This window comes from Cydia pomonella, chromosome 23 (genome assembly GCF_033807575.1).
Source record: "Cydia pomonella isolate Wapato2018A chromosome 23, ilCydPomo1, whole genome shotgun sequence".
Lineage (NCBI taxonomy): Eukaryota > Metazoa > Arthropoda > Insecta > Lepidoptera > Tortricidae > Cydia > Cydia pomonella.
In genome coordinates, this window is record NC_084725.1 from 2,827,644 (window position 1) to 2,849,766 (window position 22,123).

The following is a 22,123-nucleotide window of genomic DNA, read 5'->3' on the forward strand; positions in this document are numbered from 1 at the left end:
CACGACCGAAGGGAGTGTTTTAAATCGACACGAGTTACGAATTACCTATTCGCACATGTATCGTACAACGTTTTACAGTACATATGGCCCTTTAAATGTTCGACACAGTAACGTAATATGCTAATTTCCGCACTAGTGCGGTAAAGTAGCACCATATGTATACTGTAAATCTCTGTTAAGACATTTTGCAGGGACATCAGTACCCCTAGTGTAAATTTATTCAATAGCGAAACGTGATGTACGCGTTGCGTTAAGTCTCATTTTGTATGGGATTTTGAGTTTCCAAAACGTCCCGCTCGGCGCGCTGTTTTTAAATCCCATACAAAATGAGACTTAACGCAAACGCGTACGTCACGTTTCCTTATCGAATAAATTTACACTAAGAGGCTCTGTTATCCGCGACCATTTCCAGTGAAACCAGTGAGGAAACGTCGGTTGATAAAGCTAATAAAACAAAATTGTTCATAAATGTAATTTTATAAGTTACCAGCGGTGGCATCATGGTTCCATTTTTATCATTTGTCACTATGGCCGTCACTTTCGCGCTTACATACTTGTTAGAACGTGACAAGCATGGTGATACATGATAAAGAGCCGACCATCTTAGCCCAACAGGCCTCAGGAGGATAAAATTATAATTTTCCAAGGAAGTATTCGAAGTAAAACGCTTATGTAACCCATCGAAGCCTTCCATAACACTGCGATTAAGATGTCCATAACAGAATAAACGTGACTGAATGAGATTTCAACATCTTAAAACGGCATGAATATCAAATTAGATAACAATTGAAATCAACTCTATATTCATTCATATTAGGTTGCTTTTTCAACGTTTTATAAAACTGTGGATAAAGTGAGTCTTTTGGTTGGATTCGAGTTTATTTAGACCAAAGTAACTTCGCAACTGTTTGAAACTCCGGACAGAGTTGCGATGTATTTGAATAAGGGTTTCTTCATTTTTAAGTTAATTGCCCTCGCTTCGCCTAATTTGGCAGGTTAAAGGCATAGATTACACTCGATAGACGCCGCTTCATAAAGTGTTTATAAGACCATGAAGTCAGCACGGTCACAAGACAGAGGCTCTAATTTACAGGTGAAGTCTTATGCCCATTAGTCATAGTCATATTTTATTCATAAACAATTTAGTTATTATTACTATAGAGAAGCCATACCAAATAATCATAGAGGTACAATAATATAGATATGAAATGGGGGAGGGGGGAGATAAGTAGGTAACCGAACGAGATGCTCTTACGGAACTTTCAGTATGAGTAGCAGAGAAAGCGCTATTATTGTTTGTCCTTGTCATAGTCTCACTTAGCATTTCTGCCTACTTCCAAAAAGTCCTAAGTGATGTAGACTTTTTTTGGTGCCTACCTTTTTTTTATGGTGGATATAAGTGATCCCGACCAAATTACGTAGGTTGTTTTTGGTATGTTGTCAGAAATGTTAAAACGTGTATTTAATTTTGTCGCATTGGTATATTCTGTCCCTCACGGGGGCACATCTATACGATTCTACCATCAATGCAAATAACGAAATTGCAACCTGTACCACGCAGCCAAAACGTTGTAAGCGCCGTAAAATTTTTGGCAAAAGATAGAAATAAGTTCCGAGAGATGGTCGCCGACGTCAGATGATGACATGGCACAACAAGAAGAAGAAGAACGCGTTTAGGTAGCAAGATTCACGCTCCGCTTCTATGGTTTATTGTCAAAACAACAACAACTCATAGCGTAAAATATTGGTTCTCTGTGCCGGTTATAGGTACACGTAGTAAAACAGTGCCAAAACCCTTATGGCCCACCAGTTTCTTCGGGCAAACAGTATTAAGGTCAACAAAAAAAGAAAAAGATTTTCGGGATTCTAACAGGTTTATGGTTTTCGAAGTTGAGAATGGTATCCCGAACATAATATCCATACCTACAGATAGTATATAACCAGTGGCGCACCTGAAGAGAGCAGTCGCGGTCTCAAATAAATTTAGTATGAATAAGGCGGTTTCAGAGATTCAGACTAGCATATTTTTTCGCGCGTATATGGTCGTTTCGGCGGCACGAGCTTATACGCGCGTCACATTTCCCTACATTTGGTTTTTACGTGCTTACGCCTGCGTTACTATTCCCTACATTCGGTCTATACGGGCTTATACGCTCGTACTCGTACGCTCGTATAAAACGCTAGTCTGAAATCGCTCTTGCACAATTCCATCTAGTGTTATGTGATCCGTGGATGAAGGAAATGGAACTTGGGATCCGGATGTCACAACGTTCATAAAGTTGACTTCGAAAACGATTCGCCGGCTGTTACGTTACATTATTTAGAATTGTTTAGAATACTTTCCTATGTATGCCTATAGAAACTACACAAAAAAAAAGAAAAAAGAAAAAAAGAAAGTATAAATAGCGAAATAATGCCGGTGATTTAACCTTATATCAGTGTATGATCCTGACCGATTTTTTTATTATCTTTTGTATTTTTTCGACAACCATTTTGTCTGCTCTATTCTTACAGTCATCATCATTCATTCATCATTTTGCCCCGCGGATTCATATGTCTGAACATAAACATCAAACATTTATTCAGCGAATAGGCCCCTGGGTAGTTATTGCATGTCAAATTTTACATGCAATAACTATAACCAAAACATTTTAAAACATTTTTGCACTTTGGGCACGTTTCAAGTTAAGGTCTGGATCTGAAGCCATCAAGATTTGAAGAGTTGGACCTCATGGAACCCATCATCAAAATAAGACTTTAACACAAATGTTCCTTCAGAACTTACTTGCTTAGTAAACTTAAAGAAGGGGACAACTTGCCAAAAGTGAAATATGCCCTGTCTGATTATCATCAGCAGTTCTTACCGTCAAATGGCACTGTTTTGGTTGAAAATGCTTGGTTTTATGATGAAAATACTAAAATCGTTATATGTGTGCCTATACGATTTGGGGAGTTCCCTGGATACCTCATCCCCATTTTGACAAAAACGGGACCAACTAGGGACTATATAGGTACATTCAAACAAAATAGTACATTAGTACATTACGATACAAGTGCGAAAAATAGGAAATTCAAAACAAGTGGCGATAAATTAAAACACGACCGAAGGGAGTGTTTTAAATCGACACGAGCTGCGAATTACCTATTCGCACATGTATCGTACAACGTTTTACAGTACATATGGCCCTTTAAATGTTTGACACAGTAACGTAATATGCTAATTTGCGCACTAGTGCGGTAAAGTAGCACCATATGTACTGTAAAAATAATTTTCCAAATCGGTTCAGAAATAATGACGGAGTTCTGACGTAATATACTTAAAAAAAATCGGTCGAATTGATAACCTCCTCCTATTTTGCAGTCGGTTAAATATACGCCTTTGTGTACTCACGTCATTTTGAGAACAGTAAATTCCGAAGCGTGTACATACACGAATTAACGTATCCTTTGATCGTCGACACACCTCAGTTGGGGTGTATAACGACGTATAGGCATACAATTCCTCTGCCGCTTACATCCTTTTGACTTATAGGCGTTGTTTAGAGCAAAGCGGCCTAAAGTCATACGGCTTACCTACCGCTTACGTCTTTTTGGGTTTGGAGCAGATTGTCCGATGGACCGAACGAGTGTGCATTGAATTTTGGAGCTATTGATTAATCGGTTTTGAGTAACGGAGGTTCTGTAATTGACTATACCTAATTGAATACAGATCTGAGAGATGGTCTTCACTGCGAGCTTGCTTATGATTTCAATAATTTTCATGACACATTATCCCTGCCTGCAGCCTGTGGATGAGATACACGCAGCGTTCTATGAATGCCATGCGTGTACAGTACAATGACGCGTTCAGGGTACTGTTGCGGCTGCCGCGATACTGCAGTGCGTCGGGCATGTTCGCCGACGCGCATGTGGACGGTTTCCACGCGACGCTGCGCAAGCGCTGCGCCGCGACGCTCCGAAGGGTGCGCGAGAGCCGCCACAGTCTCCTGGCCGTCGTGGCAGGGAGATGGGACAGTGCATTAATTAGGCACTGGACCTCCCAACATCTTAGTTTAGGTACTAACATAGTAATTTAAGTATATTTGTAACTAACAAAATATGGATTGTGTCGTCCGAAATAAATGTTTTTTTTTTTTTTTTATTATGTATGGAAGGTAGAGGCAAGGAATATAATCTCAATAGGCAGAACAATTGCAAGATTTGCAAGTGTCCAGCTGTCAGCTATAAATAATAGTTCCAAATCTCTCCAGAGTAACGCTAGAGTACTTAACCAAGAACCTAGGCGTTATTGACGGAGTGAAGTGCGCTGTCTATGATTAGATTTTTTTCTCAAGTATTCTAGGTATTGTAGCGCCACGCCACCTATTTATGGTTTTGTGTCGGACACTTTTTGGTATATGGGGGTTCTATTCCTTAACTCTACTTTCCATAACATTATGGAAGAAGTCCATAGATACCCTGGTTTGACGGGTGCAGTTTAGATTGACGTTCAAAAAGTTAAACAGGCCAATTATTTTTCACCCGATTTTGGTGGTAAAAGGCTATCGTTTTCGGCTCTTGTTTCTATTAGTATTACTGGCAGCGTCAATTTTATGTGTTCTTCGTTTTTAATGCTTGAAAATAACATTTTCGTCAATATATATACTAAAAACATACAAAACTATTCCAGTTTTATGAAAAATACGGAAAATTACTGGCGCGTTTTTTTTTTACGCTCAATTCAAATGCGCGCGCAAGGCAAAGGCGCGAACGAAATCGACAAACAGCCAATTTAAAAAACGTAAAAAGCTAATATTTTCGTATTCTATTCGACAGATGGAGATCAAATCGATAAAATTTTATGTTTATTTATTAATGAAATTTGGTGTGATAAAACCTCTTTGAACTAAACTAACATATGAATTACCTATTAGTTGGTTAAAAAAAAAGTATTACTCGACCAAATTAAGAAGGCTCCGTTTCCATGCATATTATTAGCAATCAGTTACCTTCTTAGCTCAGTCGGATAATATAATGAAAAAGCACGAGTGTTTAATATCTAAGATTATGAGCCAAAAATCGGTGGAATAAAAACGTCGTTTTGAACAAGTGTGTTGAAAATACTTAAATCCATAGAAAACACCCATGACTCAGGAACAAATATCCGTGCTCATCACATGAATAAATATCCTTACCAGGATTTGAACCCTGGATCATCGGCTTCATGGGCAGGGTCCTACTAGGCCAGAAGGATCGTCGAATAAAAAATATAACTTCATAACTCATAGACCTTCTCATAAAAATATGAGAAGTTTTCGAAATAACACTAGACCCTACCTACTCATAGTGTTGTGTTCCTGCCGGTGAGTAAGGTTGCCAGAGCTCTACGAGGGTGCGGAATGTTAGGGTCGGCAACGCGCATGTGACTCTTCTGCAGTTGCAGGCGTACGGAGATTGCTTACCATCAGGCGGGCAGTATACTTGTTTGCCACCGACGTAGTATAAAAAAACACCTATGCCGAAATTTCGCAATTATGGAATCATAGCGACTTTTAGTTACGGCTGTTATGCGCTAGAAAAGCTCAGAATTGTCCTCTAAGAACAGTAAAATGTGTGTGGGTGGCGTGGGAGCGTTATGGCTGCAGTAATATTCGCTGACATGGGACAAATTCAATAAGTGTGAAGTATGAAGCTATAAAATAGGAGTCAGGAATATTCATTTCAGAGTCCATAACCTCTAGTGTCCCACGGCCCTAATATCTGTTCATTACATTTGCTCGAAAAATATGTTATTTCACTGGAGGACAAAGGCCTATATTGTTCCCGCGGGTTTTATGTATTGTGAAAAAAAAAAACTATAACTTCCTGGAGAGTTACAGTTTTTTTAAATTGTGTCACTAATTTATAATGGATAAAGTAGGTATAAATGAATTTTACTTTTAAAATACTGACGTTTATCGTTTATTGTTATTGGTTATGTAAAAATATATTTAATCTGATTAATTTAATATCGTGGCTGAATGCCGGAGGTCTGTGCCTTCGATGCCTAACCTCTCAAAGAATAACAATATGGCGAACGAATGTTTGAAATGTCACCGTATTTAAGTAAGAATTATTTCCCTTGAAATTTTGATTTTTCATCACAAGTTTGATGAAAAACATTGTGTGTAACTCTGAGGGTAAGAATATTGCAAACTCGAGTCTTTCATGCACTCCAACCTACGGCTATCGTGCATCTAAAGACCTCGTTTGCAAAATTTCACTTACCCCCCTCGTTGCACATGGTAGTCGTGCTAATATGTGCCGGACGGGTACGTGGAGCGGAGGCGGCGACCGTGGCTGCTGGGGGAGCCGATCGGCAGAACCAACCTGCTTCCTAGGAATCGTCTGAAAAAGCCCAGCATTATTCATGGGCCAATGTCCATACAAATCCGCCCATCTTCCTTTAATGGCTGATCAAACTGACTTGTTTACATGAAATATTTATTTATTTATTTATACAAGGAATTCCAACAGCTATAAAAAATACATTAAACTTTTTAGATAGTAGTACAGAGCCAATTACAGGAACTCGCAAATAGAAACTGTATATATAATAACCAATAAATAACCAACAAATATGTCCAAATTTGTAATAATTTGTTTTAAATTTTATTTTAAAACTAAAAACTACAAAACACGTATGGTTGCGATGTAATTTTATGAAGATTTAGATTTGGAGGTGGACTGTCGAAGAAAATTTTGTACCATAGTAAATTTACTGCCATATTTAGACACATCATTAAAACTTTTAGAACGCCATTTGACTGACAATGAGATCCTTATTCTTTCACTGATATGTGATAAATTTGTTAAATATCAAAAAGTGGAGCCATCTTACCGGGCATCGGCTAAAGGTTATGACTTGTGGCGCCATAGCTCGAAACGATGCCGCCATACCTTTGGCCTTTGATCTATTAGATGGCGCCATTTTTTGATATTTAACAAATTAACACATATCTGTGAAAGAAAACGGATCAAAGTCGAATGGCGTTCTAAAAGTTTTAATCATGTGTCGAATGATGGCTGTAAACATACTGTGGCTACAAAATTTTCTTTGACTATCCACCTCTATTTCAAATTCTCTTTGGTATTATGAACTCCGCAGTGTCATGTGCAGTTTGGTCATGATCTATTTAACTCCAACCCAAGCGATGAGTAAAAGTACCATTAAATGTACAGTAAGGTTCAGAGATATCTGCCCTCCCCCCACCCCTTTCTGCTTAATTTATTTTGCAGGGTCAGTTATCTCTGCAGGTACCTACATTCACTTGCGAGGCTCACATTAATAATTAAAGTGATTAGCCCGAGATCCTCATTAGGCCGCTAATTAACTTTTATGGCCCGGAAAAAGGATTTTTATGTATATAGAAATATGTAGGTGGTGAATTTTTTTGCTTCCTGAATTTTAACATGCTTTTACTTAGTTTACTGTGTATTCGGATACGTACTTATAAACACAACTTTACTAGGCAACTTATATGTAACTTACATTGACATATATCTAAAGACGGGCCTTACGGGCATTAAGAGTGGTGCTAGTTCACGCTCCGTGGCAAACGAAACCCAACTATCACATTCGCACTAATATGGAAGAGTGATAGAGAGAGATGACTACGCTACTATACAGAGCGTTAACGATTGTAGCGTTGGCTACGCGGCCAGAGGTGTCACTCACGAATTCAAGCCAATCGTGCAGTCTATCGCAACTAGTCGCGAACAATCGCGCACATGATGCGAACTCATCAACCAATCGCGTCGTGGCGTTAGACTGCACGATTGACTCCAATTTGTGTGCGTGACACCGCTGTTCTGTACCCTTAGTGTACATTTATTCGATGGCGTAACGTGACGTAGGTACGCGTTTGAGTTAAGTCTCATTTTGTATGGGATTTTGAGTTTCCAACACGTTCCGCTAAATGAGACTTAACGCAAACACGTACGTCATGTCACGAAATCGAATAAATTTACACTAGGGGCTCTGGCCCCATTCCTATTGCCCGTAAGGCCCGTCCTTGGATATATGTCAATGGCAACGTGTCAATGTGAATATTATCTATCAATTATTTCTTATCACAGATAATAACACTTCAGTAATCGTAAGTTGTGTGTTTAATTAGTATGTCATTATGTTCTTTTTATAATGGTGAGCAATAATAGTACATTACGATACAAGTGCGAAAAATAGGAAATTCGAAACGAGTGGCGATAAATTAAAACACGACCGAAGGGAGTGTTTTAAATCGACACGAGTTGCGAATTACCTATTCGCACATGTATCGTACAACGTTTTACAGTACATATGGCCCTTTAAATGTTCGACACAGTAACGTAATATGCTACTTCTCGCACTAGTGCTATAATAAGTAGCTCCATATGTACTGTAAATAATATTTGTATTGTATTGTATTGTAATCTTTCCAATTCGTTATTTTTTTTGAAGTGAACACTTCTTTAGCGGCGCTGTGCACTTTTGGTGATGGGGAAAAAATGTTAACCTCGCGACAGGTCACGTGACCGACAGATTCGTCAGATTGAAAATTCGTAAGACGGACACGTGACCTGATCGAAAAACTGTTACAATGTCATTGAAGCCAGTAGTTAAATTTTTAATGTAATATACCTAAATTGTCATGTTTGTGTACTATAGCGCAATAAATGAATATTGTATTTTACCACACAAGTCACTTTTATACTGATAATTAAAGCAATTCGTGCAAAATTATTCTCTAACCATTCCAATATATCAAAAATGCACAACGTTAATATTCAAGTTTTCACTTCTGCCGGCACTCCCGGAGTGAAACCCGTTGTTTTTTTGTCCATTTAACTTGAAGTCAACATGCAAAGAGTAGTATTATAGGACATCAACATGTGTTACCAACTAAAACACGTTAAAAGAACGGTTCTTCGTTATTAATACTGGTACATCTTTAGTTTTCGTTGAGGGATGTTTGTGCAGCCCCTTTCAGGACCGTGACCGGGTCACGACAGCCGGGGGACTCAACACCAGAGAGAATCCATTTATTTGATACGAGAAAAGCTGGGTAGAAATATGGTTAGGGTATCTTGCTTTCCGACAATAAAGAGAACAACATTTATAAATCAATCCATTTATATATGATATTTTTTTGACAAAACGGGCGCTTTCATTAAAAGTTGTACACTAATAATTTGGGATTTCTGGAACGAATTTCGTTATTGGACAGTTGGCGGATCCCAATCATCCATTTTAGGCGAAAAAAAATAGTACGATTTTTCCGTTACGGCCCTCTTTTGTTAAATTCTTTCTCGAGAATAAGTAGCCTAATTTCACCGAGTGGCCCAGTTGGCAAACAGCCGCTTAGAAACGGGAGGTAACAGCGAAGATCCGGGTTCGATTCCCGGGCGTGTATGCAGATATTACTTTTACTTTCACATTTCTGAACTAATTGATTCTATGTATTTAAGTATTTATAAATACTTATATATTATATATATCTTTGTCTAAGTACCCTCAACAGAAGCCTTATTGAGCTTACTGTGGGACTTAGTCAATTTGTGTAATAATGTCCTATAATATTCTTTTAAATTGATGAAATTGTGTAAGCAGATTCGAGGTACCTATTATTTTCTCGACTAAGTTTTTTTTTTTGTATTTGTTAATCAATATTATAATACCTTTATCAGTAATATACTTCGTTCCAACCGAGGATTCCAAATTTCTACTTTGGTTAAAAAGTCAGATGGCAATCGTTTTAATAAAAAACCGAGACAACGCGAGGAAAATGATGATGTTCAATGAAGAGATTGTTTCTAAAGTGTAATTGAAGGGCATCATTACATAATTCTTTTTTTATATTCCGTGACAAGTTTTCCCCCACACTTCATTATTAACATGAAAAATCATCACACAATAAATTTCTTTACGGTATCCCGCGATAACTCTTTCCTCTTCACTCATCACATCATACGCGCATCTTGTTCCGCTAAGCGTCCGTAATAAAACGCAACTATTAGCATATCCATCGAAACGTTTATAGCCGTCAATTAAACAGGATGCGGTCACCGTCGCGCCAGTGAGCGTTTTATGAAAATTAGAATGAAATTCTTTATTGCAGGCAACTAGTGGCCTATAGGTAAATACCTCAAATTAGCATACTTATTACAAGCTTTTATTTAGTTTCACCTATCCCGTTATCTGTGTGTCGGTCTGTAATCAAATCAAATCTTGCAAATTAAATTTGACCCACTTCCCGGTTTCCGATGAAGCTGAAAATTTGCATACATATGTAAGTCGAGTGACAATGCAATATTATGGAGACAGGAGGTGGCCATAGGAACTCTGTGATAAAACAACTTAACCTAATTTTGTTTAGGGTTTTTAGAATTGTCTAGACGAGTATTAGTTGCTTGTGGAAAGAATAGTACAGTCAGCGATAAAAGCTTGTACCGAAAATGAAATTTTTGCCTAAAACTTATTTAGTTGGTTGGCGCGATGACCAAAAATGAGTCTTGGCCTCCAACACACGCCACTTTGCTCGGTCCAGACGTTCCGTCACGGACGTAAGGTTTTAAGAAAGATTCTAACCTAACCTTCACTAATTATGTAGGCTGTAGTCCTGGTCACGTCTCATGAATCACTCTGTATATCATAAAAAATATATCATAAACCTAAACACTACAAATCACATTATGGTTGCGATTATGGTTAAGGTTTTATACTCGTTTCATCTTTCTAAACACTCGCTTGCTTGTTTTTTTTATTATGCTCTTAATAACTTCCAAACTTCCAAGCCCTATACGCCACGATCGATCCTTGGCGACCTCCAGTTGGTAAAGGTACAGTTCGGAAAAGGCTATACCACTATTACTGAAACAGTATTTCAGCGCGAGATGACCATTGAAAATCCGGGCAGCAACATGAATCGATTTTGAATGTCCATAATAGATTTGGCATTTTATTGATCTCTAATGCCTAGGTAATAAGACTACACGGTTAGTTTCACTAGACGTAATTCGACCGGGATATAAACCAACAATGTAAAAGGTAATTACGGTTTATATCCCGGTCGATTTAAGTCTAATAAGAGTCACAGCCACCAAAAGGTTACCAAACCAACCAGAAACCAACCAGACCAGAACCAACAAACCAAACCAGAGCTACCACCATAAATAATGTTTTCCCAGATATAAAAATAATGATAATTGAAACAAAAGTATTACCTTCTCTGCTAATCCCTAAAATAACGCCGGATTTTATTAATTAAAATACAATACAAATACACTTTGAATACCTCAGTAGAAGAACTAATACAAAAGGAAAACAGCAACACAAGAAGAAGTCAATAACAGGCGGTCTTATTTTTTTAATTAATGTTAATTCTAAAAAAATTCGTACGTTTCTGCACCGAATAGCGATTCGTAAATAGAATAATAATTATATTTATAATAATCAGGGTAGACTTGATTCCAATTAGTATTTTCGTAATAATTCATCATTTGCCAACCTCTTTAGTTAAATGATAAGTACTTGACAATCAGTACAGAAAAGTCTAACTGACTTCATTTTATTGTCATTCGACTAAATAATAGATTATTAATTTATTAAATAATACAATTTTTAATAGCGTATTTCACGGAACAAGTATTTATTTTTCTACCCGACAATAAGTAAGGTATCTAAATTTGTAGTGTTGTAAATTTTTTTGCGTCAACGGCATGAAAAGTACGGGTCCTAATAATAATTATAAGCTTGAAAGAAAATAATTTTGAAACTGTGACCTTCAATTTGAAAATGGTATACTGTTTTTGAACAATCTACTTAATCCTATAGTAAGCTCAATAAGGCTTGCATTATGGTTACTAAACGATGATATATAATAGACAGATGTAGATACTTAAAAACATACATAGCTCAGCAGTGGTTCCATTTTTATCGCTTGTCACTATGCCCATCACTATCGCACTTACATACTTGTTAGAACGTGACAGACATGGTGACAAAATCATAAAGAGCCGAATATTAGCCTTACAGGAACTAATATTTGTGATAAACATACAAATAAATGCCCAGGACCTGTTGCATAGACTGACGAGGCTAGAAGGCCGTTTACACTTTCTAGGTCACGAACGCTGTAGTATTAGCATATCCATCGACACGTTTATAGTCGACAATGAAACACGGGATGCGGTCACCGCCGCGCTGGCACCGCTTTTACAATTCTTCGCAAGTGAAGTTAGCGAGCGTACGGTTTAAGAGGAATTTCCTCCCGCGGACGCTTCGGCTGTGGAATGAGCTCCCTGCCGAGGTTTTCCCGAGGGGCTACAGTATGGCGTTCTTCAAAAAAGGAGTGTACAGGTTCTTAAAGGGTCGGCAACGCGCATGTAATATCTCTGGTGTTGCAGGCGTCCATAGGCTACGGTGACGGTTTATCATCAGGCGGGCCGTATGATTGTTGTAAAAAAGTTAAGGCCTCGTAGTTTGGTGTTTTTGTCTCACTCTCGCTGAGCGATATGGATGTGCATGCAATATTATGATGATAGAGACAGGACGTGGCCGTAATAACTGTGTGATAAAACGACGCAAAATAATTGTGTTAGGGGTTTTTAGTATTGTCTCGATGAGTATTAGTTGCCTGTGGAAAGAAAAGTAACGTAGGATAAAATTTTATACCAAAAATGAAATGTTTACCAAAAACTTATATTAACGATTAATGTCCATTTTGTTAATTTTAAGTCTTCTTCTTCCTCGCGTTGTTTTTTGCCACGGCTCATGAGAGCCTTGGGCCCGTTTGACAACGAATCCCCAGAATAGGCGTAAGCACTAGTTTTTACGAAAGCGACTGCCATCTGACCTTCCAACCCAGAGGCTAAACTAGGCCTTATTGGGATTACTCCGGTTTCCTCACGATGTTTTCCTTCACCGAAAAGCGACAGGTAAATATCAAATGCTATTTCGTACATAAGTTCCGAAACACTCATTGGTACGAGCCGGGGTTTGAACCCGCGACCTCCGGATTGAAAGTCTCATGCACTTACCGCTAGGCCACCATCTCTTCCACATTTTGTTAGTTTTAAGTGATTTTGTTAATTATTTAATGCCATTATTTTAAAATATATATTTGACATGTATGGCCCTGTGGCCTATTTGCTGAATAAATGTTTGATGTAACAAAATTGATACATTACAGGCGACCATTTGCCAACGAGTAGTTTCGCTAAAGTTCAAAGGTAGATGCAAGTACTAGGTTTGAACTAGCGGCCGTGCTCAACGACCCGATATCACTGATAACAGCTAGCCTAGCTCGAACTGGCTCAGGGACACTTTTATACGTCAGCGTTACATTTTTATATGTTATGTACATATAATTATGATACAATGTAACAGAATTTTAATAATTGAATAAGACTACCCTTTGCAGGGCAATGGTCTCAAAAAAGATCACCCTATAACATCAATTCAAGGCTCCGAAAAACGCTTGTCATTTTTATACGAATACGAATATTACGAATATTATACGACATTATTACACAAATTGACTAAGTCCCACAGTAAGCTCAATAAGGCTTGTGTTGAGGGTACTTAGACAACGATATATATAATATATAAATATTTATAAATACTTAAATACATAGAAAACACCCATGACTCAGGAACAAATATCCATGCTCATCACACGAAAAAATGCCCTTACCAGGATTTGAACCCGGGACCATCAGCTTCGTAGGCAGGGTCACTACCCACTAGGCCAAACCGGTCGATTTTGAAAATGTTGATGTTATGTAAAAATTTGACAATTTTTCGTTGGTAAACTTCGGAGATAAGGGGAGGGGAATGGGTTTTTTTTCACATTTTCTACAAAAAATCTTGATTTCCCACTGTTAAAAAAATGTTATGGAATGTTCAAATTGAGCTCTTACAAATGCTACCCCACTTGACCTAATAACTAGACTGACATTTTGCCCCCTCTTCATATTGGGTATTTTCCATAATAGTTAACAAAAATAAAATAAAAAATTACGCTTCTATTTCAAATCGACAGCTCAAGTAGTTCTTGAGATATTTTAGGAATGTTACAGACAGGCGGACGGACACCATAAGGGTTCCTTTTGTATCTTTTTGTTACGGAACCTAACAAGAAATACTGTTGATAACTAATTAATAGAGTGTCATTCTGAATTCCTAACAACGTTTGTCCTAAAGTCACTTGCCTTAACTGGTTTGTCCTAATGGGCACATACTCGTATCCTAACGATCAATTGTCCACTTACATTACATTATGGAAAATAACGATTATTTTCCATAATGTAATGGTTAGCCTAAGACTCATTTGTCCTATGCATTTGTACCATAACTATCCAGATCCCTAATGTTTTTACCATATTCTTCGAAATCCCTAAAACCTGTTTGGCATAAAACTTTGCCAAATATTGATAAGAAGAAGCATTAAGATCTGTTAAATGTACATCTGTTGTAAATTATAAATAGGTACGATTTTTATAAAAAGTTCCCAAATTAAATTAAAGTGCAAAACTTAAATGCAAGGGTACCTATAAATTGATTGGGCCATGTTCGTTGTTTTAAATTAAAGTGCGTGATAAAGGTAAATGGTTTATTTAGATGTTTTTTTTTTTGCTTATGATCATTTCGGAACATGTTTCTCTCTTAATATGTCTTGTTTGTTTGGTCATGATCTTCCTTAGTCATACTTCATTATTTTATATTTTAAATTTCTCTATCGTATTATATATATACCTGTGTATGTTATAGTTTATGACGAATAAATGACATTGATTTAATAATCTCTTTTGTTTTTGGTCCCATTCTGAGTTCGTCACGTTCGCTTTTCGTCTCAATCGCCATTTGTGACTGATGTTTCATATTAAACGCATTGGACGAGCGATGATAATACCTATTACTTACTTTCAAACCCTGAAGATATTAATGCCACAAGGAGTAAGCAGGGCAAGGTCTACTTTTGAACTCAGTTGCTCGTAGCTCGGAAAAGGTCAGCGGGTTTTATGATCTTTGCTTTGTCTGATATTACTTGAGCAAGGAGTGAAGTCAGTTATTAAATGGCGAACAGTAAAATATAAACATTGAAACAAATCATACATTAAGTATAGTAAAGAGCTTAGAAAGCACTTGGGATAATAGGTACATAGGTACAGTCATAAGGTAGGCAACGCGCATGTAACTCCTCTGGAGTTGCAAGCGTACATAGGCTGCGGAAACTGCTTACCATCAGGCGGACCGTATGCTTGTTTGCCACTGACGTAGTAAAAATTAAGCGTTTCCTATAGTTATTACAATCGCATTCCCGCTCACCCGTAAAGTGCCCCATAACAGTAATAACTAAGTTTAGATGAGTGATAATCGCCATTCCCTAAGGAAGTATCTTTAATGGTTGTTCGCGCAAGTAATCGAAGGAAGTTTGTATCGTTTACTGCGATACGAGTGCACCGGGGAACGTCGATCGACGATTTCACGCCAAAAACTTTTCTACTCCAGAACAGCGGACGGGGTATATAACGTGTCCCTAGCCTCTGGACAAAGATGAATAGGACGTGTCGATTAGGGTATTTATAACCTATGTACGAGTACAAACTCATTACAAACGCCACAGTATTAACGGAGAAATTAATGATTTACGATTGAATACTTCGGTACAGCCTGTATTTTGAGTAAGATAGTCGTTCGAGCCTAAAAATTACTTTACAATTTAACTCCGTGCTAAAGAATTTAGCAAAAATTACGAGTTCAATATTCAAGGTCGTTAGCGGTATCAGTCGCCTTAAACACCCCTTTCACGCCCAGATAAGCCTGGGGGTAGTGCGTATGTCGCCGCGTGGGCGAAACACGATTATTCCCTTTCAGGAGGTCGATATCGATACCCCGTGTTGACAACAATTGAATGTGGGAGTATCAGTGATACGAGACACATTTAATTCGTTCTTAAGGCGAAAATACGTGTGTGAGGTTGTAAATGGTATTATTTTGACGTACCACATATTAAAAGTAAAGAAATCAGACCCTGGCAAAGACCAGGAGGTCTTTGCGAGGGTTTTAATGCTAGGTAGAAGATAAAGAAGGTAGGCAAGATTTTTTGTTCTAAAAAGTGTGCAGAAAACGATACGTTTCTGCTCTAGAATACTGGAGTTTCTAAGTACTTTTTTTTCCTTATTTTACGATAATCAATTAAAATTCTGGTTTTAAATGAATTTATTGTACAATACCCATTCCATAAATAACGATATGTTTACCTAAATTGGTGACCGAAGAGCTGGCGGCTTCCTCGCACAACGTATCAGTATTGCGATACAACGAGGAAATGCCGCCAGCATCCTTGGTACAATGCCTCAAGGGCCTATTTTAGATATAAGCTAGTTATAGTATTCATCTGATATCCATTATGTATATTGTTATTGTCAATAAATAGATTTGAACAATTGTTAATTGGAAGTAGCCCCAAGAAATAGTACTGAAGTTTATACTTAGCCTTAGCCGTGATTCTTTTATGCACATCTATTTTATTTTCTCGTATTCGAAATGAAAAGTAGAGTGCTTAACTCGGGTAAAAGGCACCATATCATCTTATAGTTAACAATTTACTATTTTAAAATCTTACATTTTTAATAGAGATTAATTTAGAAGACCTGAAGAGTTATTATGGCGTTTTTTTTTCTGACAGCGGATTTTTAAAAAATAACATGCTCTTAAGAGCATCAATCAATCAATCAATCAATTCAATCAATCAATTTGTGTAATAAAGTCCTATAACATTTATTTATTTATTTAAGAGGAAAGTATACCACATGATCGATCCATATAAAAAGAGAAAACGTTTTTCCACTTCTAAATATTTTCCATTCTCCATGATTTTGCTGTTATTGACACAATGAAAAAGTAGGTATAGATTTTACTTTTTTTTTTAATTTGCAAAACAAAAAAAAACAAAAAAGCGAAACCTATAAACCTACAATATATCAGGCTGCTGAAGCGATCGACATCAAAATCAAAATGATTTGTGAAGATTTAGTTAGTGGAAACCGTTTACTCCCGAAATGGAATTTCATTGACCAATTTGTCCAAAAGAGAGGTATGGGCATTGTGAATGTCATCTCGCTTTGTGTGGTAGGGCACAGCCAGTGGATGTCATTCCAGATCTAGAGCAGAGCCCAACTGGGGAAGTACGAGTACCTCCACCTTACAGAAAACAGCAGCCAAATAACACTAGACCCTACTCATAGTGCTGTGTTCCTGCCGGTGAGTGAAATTGCCAGAGCTCAACTAGGGGGGGGGCGGGTTTAGGGTCGGCAACGCGCGTGTAACTCCTCTGGAGTTGCAGGCGTACATAGGCTACGGAGACTGCTCACCATCAGGTGGGCCGTATGCTTGTTTGCCACCGAAATAGTATAAAAAAAATTGAAAAATTTCGTTAGATTCGAAAAGCTATTCTTCCCTCTAATTAAGAATCCTTTATACCCAAGCAACCTCTTATTAAACGTGCACTGAGTGCACGTCCGCGCGTGGGACGACAAAAATTATTATAAATGTCTCTTCGCTCGCCGCAGAAAATTGCGATGACACTATGTCAGTATGTTAATTATTATACTTTTTATTTAGTATTTCTATTTTACTCCATACCAATACAGTACTGTTTTTATCACGAGTTAAATTAAGTATGGTTTACCTGACTGAACCCCGTTATCATTGTTGGTTTCAACAAAAATCTAAATCTACCCTAACTTCGCCGTTGGTGCCCAACTTGGCCCAGGAATCGTAAGGGTACGTACTATTTATGCCAACCCTGCTTGCTGCAACGGGGCTTGGACCAGCCAAAAGAGAAAGATCCCGCAATTTGCGAATTTCGGTTTTCGCGGTAGGCCCCTGACTTATACATCATGCTCGAGGTCTAAAATCATTAATGGCTTTGCGTGTTCTTAGTTGTTTATATTTAATCACTTAATTGTGCATAATTACAGCAAAGTAAACAACTTAATGGCACTTACGGCCCGATTCGAAGAATGATTAAGACACGTTTAGGATCTTGGAAAGATCGATAACTAAACGACATGTCAAAATTGACGTTTATTTCGATTCCGCTGTGATCCCAATATGATCTATCTACGATATTTCTAACGTCAAAGTGACATTGGTTGCCCGAATCGAGCTGCTCCTGTCAATTATACGACATATAAATGAGAACTTATCTGAACCAGCGGCGGTATCATGGTTCCATTTATATCACTTGTCACTACGCCCTAAATGAGATGAATGTTATTTCTAAACACCTCACCCCCTAAACGTAACGATTCCGACAAATTTATATTTATCAAAATGAAACACCGAAAAAAATTTATTTACGTATAAAAATGTTGTTATTATCAGACTATCGTATTTTATCAACATAGTCAATTTTCTTATATTTATTAGCTAATAAATAATCAATTAAAAAAGGTTTTTTTTCTGACACAAACCAAGCCACAGATATCTCAAAAACGATCTAATTAAGAATGAGTTTTGAGTCTTATGGCTGTAAAATCCGATGACTTGACTCTTCACAAACACTACATATATATGTACATACTTCCCACAGATAGGTAGAATTATAGTACTTAATGTTTAACTCTTTTTTACCAATAATAGAGTACTTACCATTTTTTTTTATTAAATTGACAAGATAGTATATTTAAAAGTAAAGCATGTAAAAATAAACGCACAATTTTTGTTATGACTAAGGCAGTGAATCATGTAACAATTAAATTACAATATTTATAAATGTATTTTTATCTCAATAATTATACGTCGCCTTAAAAGTTGTATAAAATTTATCCGCTTTTTAATATTCAGACTTAAGCAAGTATATTTAAAAAAATACTTACAAAGGGTCGTGTACAGTAAAAACAGTTAATTCACACCACTTTACTATTTACACACAAACACAAGAATAAATCTAAAACCTAAGTCCCGTCTCCACAGCGAAACATATTGTGCACTATGTCGGCAGTTCACGTATCACAACCACAGCCATGTTTTGATATAAAAAAAAACTGTTTGAAAATTGAACTGTTTGAATTTCGAACACGCCTTGATTCCGCTTTTTATTTTTTTATTTTTATTTTTCTACGCGAGATGGTCGAAGACGGCTGGGCGGACTGGCGCGCGCAACCTCTGAGCCAACTTCAAGTCAGTCGGGTGCGCGCGCAATGCACAAAAATGACGGACTTCAGAGCTATTCATGACCTCATTTTGGACGATGAATTATTTTCGAGAGTGCACGCATCCTTATTTGTCATGTAATGTAATGTCTACAATATATATTTTTTAAGGAAAGTAATTTTTAGGTTATTTACTCGCATTTTTTAACACGCTTTTTTATTAGGTCGACTTTTATGTAACTATGTAATGGAATCTAAGGTAACTAATTTAACCATCTTCCAAGGATCGTAGCGTCATGAAAATTGGCAGCTGTATGTAGTATGTATGTATGTATATACTTTATTGTACATAGAAATAAAAACACGAAAAACACATGTAGTTCTGATAACAATACAATAATATGGTACTGTCGAACTGATCTGATGATGGAGCCGGAAGATATGAACTGGAACTTCATGATGGAACATTCGTATCATACTCGTAGTTGTGTTGATTTGTTAGAAAAATCTTGTAATAAACTTTGACCACGATTAGGTTTCAAGGTCTGATGATGAAGCCGGAAGATAGGCACTGGCATTTCATGATAGTATATCGTATCATACGCGTGTTTTCTAGTGTTTTTTAAACTATAAATTTATTGTTCAGTTCCAACATTTCACCAAGAATTCCAACCAGTGAAGGGGCAAGAAACACACGAAAGGCATTACAAATCTAGAATTTGTATTTCATTACGTACAAAAAAAATGAATGGGGGTAATGATTAATTTATCATCAAGGGGCTATCGCCCCACACCACTGATACTATGCAGGGTAAATTATTGACCGTGAAAACTAAAGATGGACCTAATAAAACGAACTGGGTCTGATGTGGGCATTAGGTTAATGGTTATAGCATTTTTGTAATTTATATTGCCACACGGTGAAAAACAATTATTCGAATGAATAAGTTTAAGACCAAAGCTACAATTAAATTGTCTTCAAAAAGGTTAATTTCAAAACGTTGATTTTAACTTTCATTGTAAGTTAATTTTATTAACGTGGTTTCATGAACCATCATCAACTGTGTCATAATTTTATAAACAAAATGTGATTACTTTGAAAAATTTTAAAACATACTCCTGCCAAATAAAATTTGTTAGTCCCCGCTTTTTTAACCGACTTCAAAAAAGGAGGAGGTTCTCAATTCGACTGGTTTTTTTTTGTATTGTTACTCAATATCTCCGAGAATCGTGAACCGATTTTCAATTTTTTTATTTTATCGAACGGGTATAACCCCGAGATGGTCCCGTTAGCACCAAGTCGGGGTCTGATGATGGGATCTTGGAGAAATCGAGGGAACTCTTCAAATGTTATAGGTACATGTATGGCGCTTTTGGTAATTCTTGAAGTCGGTTTTATTTTTTGTTAAAACGTTTTATTCTTCCTAGGCTGCTAGATCTGCCGCTAATTTATTTTGAACCAATTCCGACTGTATGCGAGCTAACCCTTCAGCAGCTTTTAATTACATCCCTTGTGTTTAGATCCCGTATGCAATGTCGAATAACTGCCTGCCTGTTGTAATCATACGGACATGTTACGTCACAGACCACTCACCTACCATACACAGCATATTAAGACACGCAGACCTCGCGGTCTTAGTAAACGCTTTGTAAAGCGGAGTCTTAGGTTAGTTGTCTATATGTTGCGTTTAATGTAATATGTTTACGGTAGAAAATGGGGACAATTCGCACAATTATTTGCTTTTTAAAGGTAAATAGGGCGTGTTTTGTTTATATGTTGTATGTAAAAAGCCACGCACATTTCGTCAGCGCCATTTTTAATTTACGGGACAATATGAACAATGCTTATAAAATATTTCATTCATTCTTTTAAAATTATGACTTCAGTCCAGTGGGACTATTTCGCCAGTATCAAGGTATTAGGAGCTTTAAATACGACTTAAATTGTACGGTTAGTACAAGACAGTGTACGGTGATTTTATCAGCTCTTGTATAACGGTAGCTGGACTTTACAAGTAGCACGTGGACGACCGGCCGTTGACTCCAAAATGGTGGTTAAACGCGTTTCAAGGTTAATTCTCCATTCACTGCACACTATATAAGCTATCGATTTTACACTTTAATTTGTACGTCTTTCTTCTAAGAAGAGAAGATTTTTTGCAATAACTCAAAAATGGCTGGACCCTTTGAGTAACACCGGCTTCCGACAAGGCTGGACCAATCATGTTTGCTATAATTTTTAATATATTTACTAAGCTTATGTTTCACGATTTTTTTCATATTTTTGGGACACCTTTTTTGAGTTTTTTGGAGCGGTTATTTCCGAAATTATTAACTGTATCAAAAATAGTTTTTGGAGACCCTTATTCATTGAAAGACATCCATCGCTACCCCGCACTATTGGGTCAACGCAAAAAAAAATTGTATGGAAGGTCCCCTAGAAAAAATGATTTCTAGTTTTTATTTTACTTCTCTGTCGATCTAACGATCACTGAGCAAAACCGCGGACGGAGAGACGGACATGGCGAAACTATGGGTTTCTAGGTGACTACCGAACCCTTAAACATGGAATTTTATTTTATTTATGAACTCGACTGTACAAGCTTATTTAACTTACCCTGTTAGTAGGTATGGGAAAAATCTTGCAAGTTAAATTGGGACCCACTTCCCGGTTTCCGATGAAGCCGAAAATTTGCATACATATGTAAGTCGGGTGACAATGCAATATTATGGTACCATCAAGCTGATCTGATGATGGAGACAGGAGGTAGCCATAGTAACTCTGTGATGAAACAACGCAACCTAATTGTGTTTCGGGTTTTTAGAATTGTCTCGACGAGTATTAGTTGCCTGTGGAAAAAAGTACAGTCAGCGATATAAGCTTGTACCAAAAATTTAGTTTTTGCCAAAAACTTATTTTCATCAGACGTTATATTTCATGTCACCCACGATGACGTGCAGA

General features: G+C 37.2%; 1 protein-coding gene across 2 annotated transcripts in view; it reads right to left on the reverse strand.

The window, feature by feature from the left end:
* LOC133530754 (muscle calcium channel subunit alpha-1) overlaps positions 1-19,638 on the reverse strand; it is a 158,945-nt gene extending 139,307 nt beyond the window's left edge. The window contains exon 1 of one of the 2 annotated variants that reach the window (XM_061868807.1): positions 18,886-19,638. The gene's annotated coding sequence lies outside the window, so the exon portion shown is untranslated. The remainder of the gene's footprint in view (positions 1-18,885) is intronic. The other variant, XM_061868808.1, reaches the window with a different exon arrangement.
* Positions 19,639-22,123: the final 2,485 nt, after the last annotated feature.